This window comes from Podarcis muralis, chromosome 3 (assembly GCF_964188315.1).
Source record: "Podarcis muralis chromosome 3, rPodMur119.hap1.1, whole genome shotgun sequence".
NCBI classification, from domain to species: Eukaryota; Metazoa; Chordata; class Lepidosauria; order Squamata; family Lacertidae; genus Podarcis; species Podarcis muralis.
In genome coordinates this window covers 76,886,087-76,893,984 of record NC_135657.1, presented here as the reverse complement: position 1 = coordinate 76,893,984, position 7,898 = coordinate 76,886,087, and positions in this window count along the sequence as shown.

Genomic DNA, 7,898 nt, shown 5'->3' with positions numbered 1-7,898 from the left:
GAAAATGTAATGTTCTTAAATTGGTCTCAGTCATCATCAAAACTTTTTTCTAAAATCAAACATTTTGCAGCTGTTCAAGTAGTGAAAAACTTTCGTTGCAGAGAGGTGTTTGATGACTCAAGCCAACAGAAATTCCGTATTTACTAGTATTGTTCATATTATTGTTCTTATTCTGAAAACCTCACTATATCCAAGTCCGAGGGATTTTTTCACTGACTGAATGTATTCTCTGGCATTCGTGTAAAGCGCAGATGTTTGGACCCTAAATCTCCAATGTTGATTATGTTGGTTTGCTTAATATCTGATACGGCTCTTCTCCTTGTTAACATTTCCAGAAATCTACAGGGAATAAGTGGAATTGCCAGCAAAAACAAAATACTGAAAAAGGTCAGAGGCAGTAAAATATTTTCTCCTTTGAAGTACAAATTACTTTAACCTCATTGTTAAAGTGTCACATGCTAGATGATAATCACTGGCCTGATGCTCTTTTCATTTACACTGATATCCATCAGGAATAATTCAGACAGGCTAATACAATCTTGAGATGGATTATTCTTCTTCCCAGATTGTAAGAAAAAAAATCAAGTTTCTCACATAAATGAATAACCTCATACCTCTCCTAATAAGCAAAACATTGCTTAATTTACACACTCTTGTCTTTGTGCTATGCCTCCCACATTATTATTTTGAAAATGAAATGCATTGTCAAATGAAGTCACTATTGTTTCTGCTTGAAGTCTGCATTTTTAAACTGTAAAGCCTTATTTCAATTTAATTTGTGCTGATTTTTAGAGCGACATTTAAGGGAAAGGGAAAGATAAAGGACCCCTGGACAGTTAAGTCCAGTCAAAGGTGACTATGGGGTATGGCGCTCATCTCACTTTTTAGGCTGAGGGAGCTGGCATTTGTGCACAGACAGCTTTCTGGGTCATGTGACCAGCATGACTAAATCACTACTGGTGCACAGAGGACCGTGATGAGTGCTGAAGCACACGGAAATGTTGTTTACTTTTCTGCCGCAGCAGTACCTATTTATCTACTTGCATTGGTATGCTTTCTAACAGCTAGGTTGGCAGAAGCTGGGACAGAGCAACGAGAGTTCACCCCATTACGCGGATTCGAACCGCTAACCTTCCAATTGGCAAGTGCAAGAGTCTCAGTGGTTTAGACCACAGCACCACCTGGGAAGCATGCAGCGCAATGCTCTATACATGTCTGCTCAGAGGGGCTGAGCAGTTATTGCAGCTTGGTTGGAGGAGGTCTTCTGGTTCCTGTATGGCTTCTGGAGGACGTGACTTCCTCTTTCGCTGGCCATGCAGGTTGCCGGGGTATGCCCATGCCTGGAAGTGCGACTTGCAGTGTGGACCAGAGTGAAGACTTTGACCCCTGGCTTTACTCTGGTGCACCCCTCAGGAATTTAAACAGGCCTCAGCAGCTCATTCGGCGCTGTAGGTTTTGCTGATGTTCCCAGCCATAGATTATTATTAATTTTTATTTATTAAATTGGTTTATTGCCCTTCACCAGTATGTACAATACAAAATGAGAATAGAAAATCCATAATAAAACAAAAACAAAAACAAACCAATAATCCCCCCTCCCAGAAACATATTTAAAAATCCATAGAATGTTAATCAGCCAAATATTATGTAATGTTAATCAACCAAATATTATGTAATGTACATTAAAATGTCAAATCTTGATGGTTGCTAAGGATGAAACTGCATGCAATATTGACAAATATGTGTTTCCCCAGTATTACTGTAGCTCTATTCAACAGGGATATCCCTGAATGTGGAAATGTGGTGAACTAAAGGAAAGTGATAAACTGACAGAAACTGATCCTGATATGTCACTGAGAGAAACCCTTCTTGTGGTATTCTGAGTTAAGTGGCGGGAAGCAACATCCACATGAAGGGAATGGCCAATGCGGTACCCTCTAGATGTTGCTGAATTCCAGCTCCCATATTTTCACCTGATCGTTGGCCAGACTGGCTGGGTTGGAGTCCAATGACACCTGGAGGATGCCATGTTGGTTGTCCCTTTGGTACCAAGTCTCGTGAGACCCATGGTGACCTCCCGTTGCTCGGTCTCTGCTCCTGCCAACCTAGCAGTTCGAAAGCATGCAGTGCAAGTAGATAAATAGGTACCGCTCCAGCGGGAGTGTAAACGGTGTTTCCATGTGCTGCTCTGGTTTGCCAGAAGAGGTTTAGTCATGCTGGCCACATGACCTGTATGCCGGCTCCCTTGGCCAGTAAAGCCAGATGAGAGCCACAACCCCAGAGTCGTCCACGACTGGACCTAACGGTCAGGGGTCCCTTTACCTATGTGTGTTATGTACATAGTTATTCACCCTTGAATCTGAAATAAAAAGTAAAAAAGAAGCAGCCATGGGCACCACTTGATGAATTTGAAACTTTTGTTTGTATAAAAATTTGACTCGACAAACTGTTTAAATCATAAATAATTCTTCTCTGTTTTTGTTTTAATGTGGGCACGGAAGAAGTGTGGGCTGAATATCTGACACCCCACCCTTCAGCCAAGCATTTTTTCCCTCCTCCCAAAGAGAACGCTTTCAAATGTCAGCTGGTCAAAAGGACAAACAGGGAAATGAATCTGAAGTGGACAACAATAGGAAAGCGGAAATGAGTGGGATAATGTGTTTGAGGAGGAGGAAGGTGCCTTTTTTAAAAAAGCACTAAAACAGCTTTGTGTTTCCTTTAGTCACAAAAGAAAGTAGCATTGGGCAAAGCTTAATTTTCCCACAGCAAGTTTGTTCTTTGATGAGTTTCATGTTCACATGACATGAAAAAGTGGGGTGAATGTTTGTATTGTGAAGTATGTGTTTATAAAAAGAGCAAGTGATATCTGATATGAATCTGCTGAGGTGGGTGAAGAGCAACAATGGATTCTAAAGTCCCAGAGATTGATGGAAACATCTGCAGCACTGTTTGGTAGTTGTAAGGCACAAGCTATCAGAAAGTACGGTTCCTGTGTGATTTCCAAGGACACCAAGTTGCTGAGATTTTAATGTGCTTCCAAGGCTTTGCCAGTACTTTCTAAGTTTCTTTTTCCTTTTTCTTTTTAATGCAGAAGGACAGTTTTATGTGAGAAAACCTTGGTAATCTTTATGAAATGCTCCTTAGATTTTGATGTTCAGAATGATCTGATCTTGTTTGCAGACTGGCAATGAAATATTAAGGAGTTTGTTTGGTTTCCAAACTTTGTTCGGATTGCTGTGCATACAGTTTGATTCAATATGCATTATTGCTACTCCTCCCTTTCCCAAACTCACATTATAAGTTACTGATGAGAATGAGAGCATATGCATATTTAGTGCTCATTCCTGTCTTATTTGCCTCCAGATACAATCCATTTGCTAAACTCCACTATAGTTTCAGAAGTAGTTCTTACACCATGTGTAAGCTCAAATACAATGTGGAAAGTAACATTTAAGGGAGCATTATCACACAAATGGAATAAACTTCCATGTGAATACAGCCAGAAATATATATATGTGTGTGTGATATATGTGTGTAACTCAGAAGTAAGCATCACAGAGTTGAATGGTGTATCTGAAGAAGTGTGCATGCACACGAAAGCTCATACCAAGAACTAACTTAGTTGGTCTTTAAGGTGCTACTGCAAGGAATTTTTTTTGTTTTGACTATGGCAGACCAACATGGCTACCCATCTGTAACTAGAGTTGAATGGGACTAACTCCAGGGCCTTTTCACTGGTAGCATCAGTGCTCTGAAATGCACACCATGCTGAAATACTAGAGGTCCCATGAATATTGGCATTCCATCAGCTTTCGAAGACTCTCCGGTTTACTCAGCCAGTCCTTTGACCTTTTGACCTGGTTCTCCTGTTTTAATTTCTGGTTTGTTTAAATGCAATTGTTTTATTGCAAATCTTAATGATGGATGTTTATATTTTAACATTCTAAAGGAATTGTTGAACTGTGTGTTTTGGTAAAGGATTTTTATATCTAAATCCTTGTGTGATTGGTTCTTATACTTGCAAACTGCTCGGAGACCTATTTTGGTAGTAAGAAATACATAATAAAAGTAGTAGGATTGCAATCTCAGTCAGGGTTTGAACCTTGGTTTCTCTAGCTCAGGGTTTCCCAAAGTTGGGTCTCCAGCTGTTTTTGGACTACAGTTCCCATCATCCCTGACCACTGGTCCTTTTAGCTAGGGATGATGGGAATTGTAGTCTAAAAGCTGCTAGAAACCCAACTTTGGGACACCCAGCAGTCTAGCCTTAGCCTGGTACTCCAACCATTGCATCATGGAACGGAAGGTAGGGGACTCTTCTTTATTGGAGACGAAGGTTGGATGGTCATCTGTCGGGGATTATTTAGTTGTGATACCTGCATTGCAGGGGAGTTGGACTAGATAACCCTTGGAGCCCTTGGCAGCCCTTCCAAATCTACAATTCAGTGATTCTATGCTTTCCTTGCAGCTACCGCAAACTTGACATATCTGGACTGTGCCCACTGATAAATTATTTTTAGAAATTCTCTGCATTACCCTAGAAATCAGGTGGAGCATGATTGGGGCAAACCTGCCATGGAACAATAAGGCAGGCTGGGAAGACAGCCACTCAGCCTGACATGTGCCCATGAATGAAATTGAAACTCTCTTCAAATGATTGCTGCAAGCCACCACGGGGGAAAAAATATATTTTGTGTGCACATCAGGTACTTTCCTTGTCTCAAAGCAGTCATTTGGATTTACTTCATTAGACCCACTTGAAAATGCCTGAGCTCAGAAAGAGCAGAACAGAATGAAATAATAACCCTTAAATGATGCAGCCTCTGTCACAGCCCAACTTCAGGGGGGGGGGAGAGAGAGAGAGAGAGAGAGAGAGAGAGAGAGAGAGAGAAACACACCAAAAACCCAACAATTCTTCTTCAACTACTCAAGCATGGGCTCATCTAAAATCAGCTTAGTAACAGTTAGTACCAAGGAGAAATCCAGATGGGAAAAATTAGATGAGAGTGAAGATGCTTCCCCCCCCTTTTTTTCTTTTGGATGAACAAGAAAGTGTAGTGAATAGCTGTTATGTCAGAGCTACTATTTAGGCTCACTGCTTCTGGATGAAAGATCCAGGTACCTAATGACTCACATAAGCATATGAGAATAGCCTGCAGCTTTGACCTTGACTCCCCCTCCCCCTGATATCCCACAGAAAAACACACACACGCTTTACTAGATCCAATAGACCAAGGATTCAACTTAACTCTCCATTCTTTCCCTGACAAGTGGCCTGTACTGCAGGCTACAAAGGGATTGCATAAACCACGAGCAAAGTTTTGAAGGTATATGGAATTGTCAGTCCCCCATGGTTGGCTACCTGCTTCAAACAGGCAAATGCTTCGAGACACCAGAGGGAAGATTTTTTCTCTCCATTCCCAAGCCATATTGGCTGAAAGCAATGGATGATCCTAACATCTAGAAGTACTCACAGGGGGCCTATTTTCATTTTGATTTATTTTTTAGGAATGTAGGGGGAAGTATAAAGATACTGAAATGGAAACTTTTGCTTTGCTTTGTTTTCCGTTTCTTCTTATCACTGCCTATAAGATAGTTGTTACCGGTAACTCTGCAAATATTTGCTAGTCTGAAAGCCCCTCTGTCTGTCGGCCAATCAGTCTCCCCATGGATGCAAGCAACATCCTGTAAGACAAACTAGTAATAATGCTACCTTTCCCCTTTTGTCATAGCCGTAGTAAGTTCACTAATGGAATAATGTCAAAATAAAATTGAAAGCAACTATTTTTATTGTTATGCTCCTCACATAACAGATAGCTCAGTCAGCAGAGCATGAGACTCTTTAGTTCAGGGCCATGGATTTGCGCCCCACTTTGGGCAAAAGATTTCTGCATTGCAGGGGGTTGGACTAGATAACCCCCTTGGTTCCTTCCCACTCCTCAATTCTATGATTGCATGGTTTGTTCACCATGAATTATTCCTCAGACCAACAGCAGCCCAGCAGGTGGCACTAGCAATTTTCTTTTCCACAGAGAAAAAACTGAGCAAGCAGGGCCCATCCACACAACACATTGATTTCAGAGGATTTCCATTCTCAAGAATGCCAGCATGGGAGTCACTTTACTCTTTTTCTTAGGAATATCATCGCATCCATCAACTTGTGACTTAAACTAAATGGGAAAGTATTGCTGACACCAATATAGGTAGTATGTGTGTGTGCATTATTGTACAGTGGTACCTTGGGTTAAGTACTTACCGGTAATTCGTTCCGGAGGTCTGTTCTTAACATGAAACTGTTCTTAACCTGAAGCACCACTTTAGCTAATGGGGCCTCCTGCTGCTGCCACGCCACTGGAGCACTATTTCTGTTCTCATCCTGAAGCAAAGTTCTTAACCTGAAGCACTATTTCTGGGTTAGCGGAGTGTGTAACCTGAAGCGTATGTAACCTGAAGCGTATGTAACCCAAGGTACCACTGTATCAGTGTTTGCATGTGAAAGAGATTGAGATATTTGACCCAGATTTGATATTGAGTTACAAGCATTATGTAATTAGTGGAGTGAAAAGAATGTGGACATGATTAAGAAAAACTTCAGCACTTCTTAGGGCAAAATTAGACAATGGGTTAAATAAAAAGGTAAAGGTACCCCTGCCCGTACGGGCCAGTCTTGCCAGACTCTAGGGTTGTGCGCTCATCTCACTCTATAGGCCGGGAGCCAGCGCTGTCCGGAGACACTTCCGGGTCACATGGCCATCGTGACAAAGCTGCATCTGGCGAGCCAGCGCAGCACACGGAACACCGTTTACCTTCCTGCTAGTAAGCGGTCCCTATTTATCTACTTGCACCCGGGGGTGCTTTCGAACTGCTAGGTTGGCAGGCGCTGGGACCGAGCAACGGGAGCGCACCCCGCCACGGGGATTCAAACCACCGACCTTTCGATCGGCAAGTCCTAGGCGCTGAGGCTTTAACCCACAGCGCCACCCGCGTCCCGGGGTTAAATACATAGAGGCATTTAATAAGTCTCTTTAAAATAAAAACAGTGGTGAAGAGGGGGAAGAAGTCACAGAAAATGCCCCCCAAAAAAACATTCATTGGGGGACAAAGATCAATTGAAGGCAGGCGCTGTGTGGGGACAGCTAAAGGAGGATGATTTTAAGTAGATGGCAGCAGGCAGGAAAACAGCAATGCAATCCTCATCCTGCCCCGCTTCATGCTCTCAAATTCAGCCTACAAGACTGTTTAAAAATAAATCTTTGAGGAAAGAATTGTGTAAACCATGTTTAATCTGACTCTAAGTTATGTCCTTAGTTATCCACACAAATCAAAGGTATGTTTTTTCAGAAGAATGGCGCCTTGAGTTCAATGGAGATTACTCTCAAGTAAGTGCATATAGAATTACAGTCTGAAAAGTGAATCCTTTCATTAGTAGATCTCTCTTTTTTAACGTTTTCCAGTGGTCTCAGTGGGAAGGAAAATAAGTATACCAGCCTCCGGTTCTTTGTATTTTTATGAAGTGTCCATGAGGGCAATGGAGGACTTTGTGGATCCACCCCAGCATGCCCCCTTTTTGTCTTCTCTACCATTGGAGCATCAGTGGTGGAGGAGCAATGGTGGTAGACCTTTCTACAGTGATAGAGAGGTGGTTTCGAACATGGATCTCCTTCACTGTTCACAAAGAAGAATGGCAAATCCTTTTTATTGACTCAGATGATGCATCTTCAAATTGCACATTATGTGCAAGCTGTTTCTGCATAGCTCTCATCATCCATCTGGTCCCCCCTCACTCTTTTAACGAACTTTTCTAGGTGCCTGTTTCTGCAACCATTTCTTTCAGGAATACAGTCTCCATTTGACTCTGTTTGGGGGAATGAATATCCTACTTACAATATTTTTTATTAAAT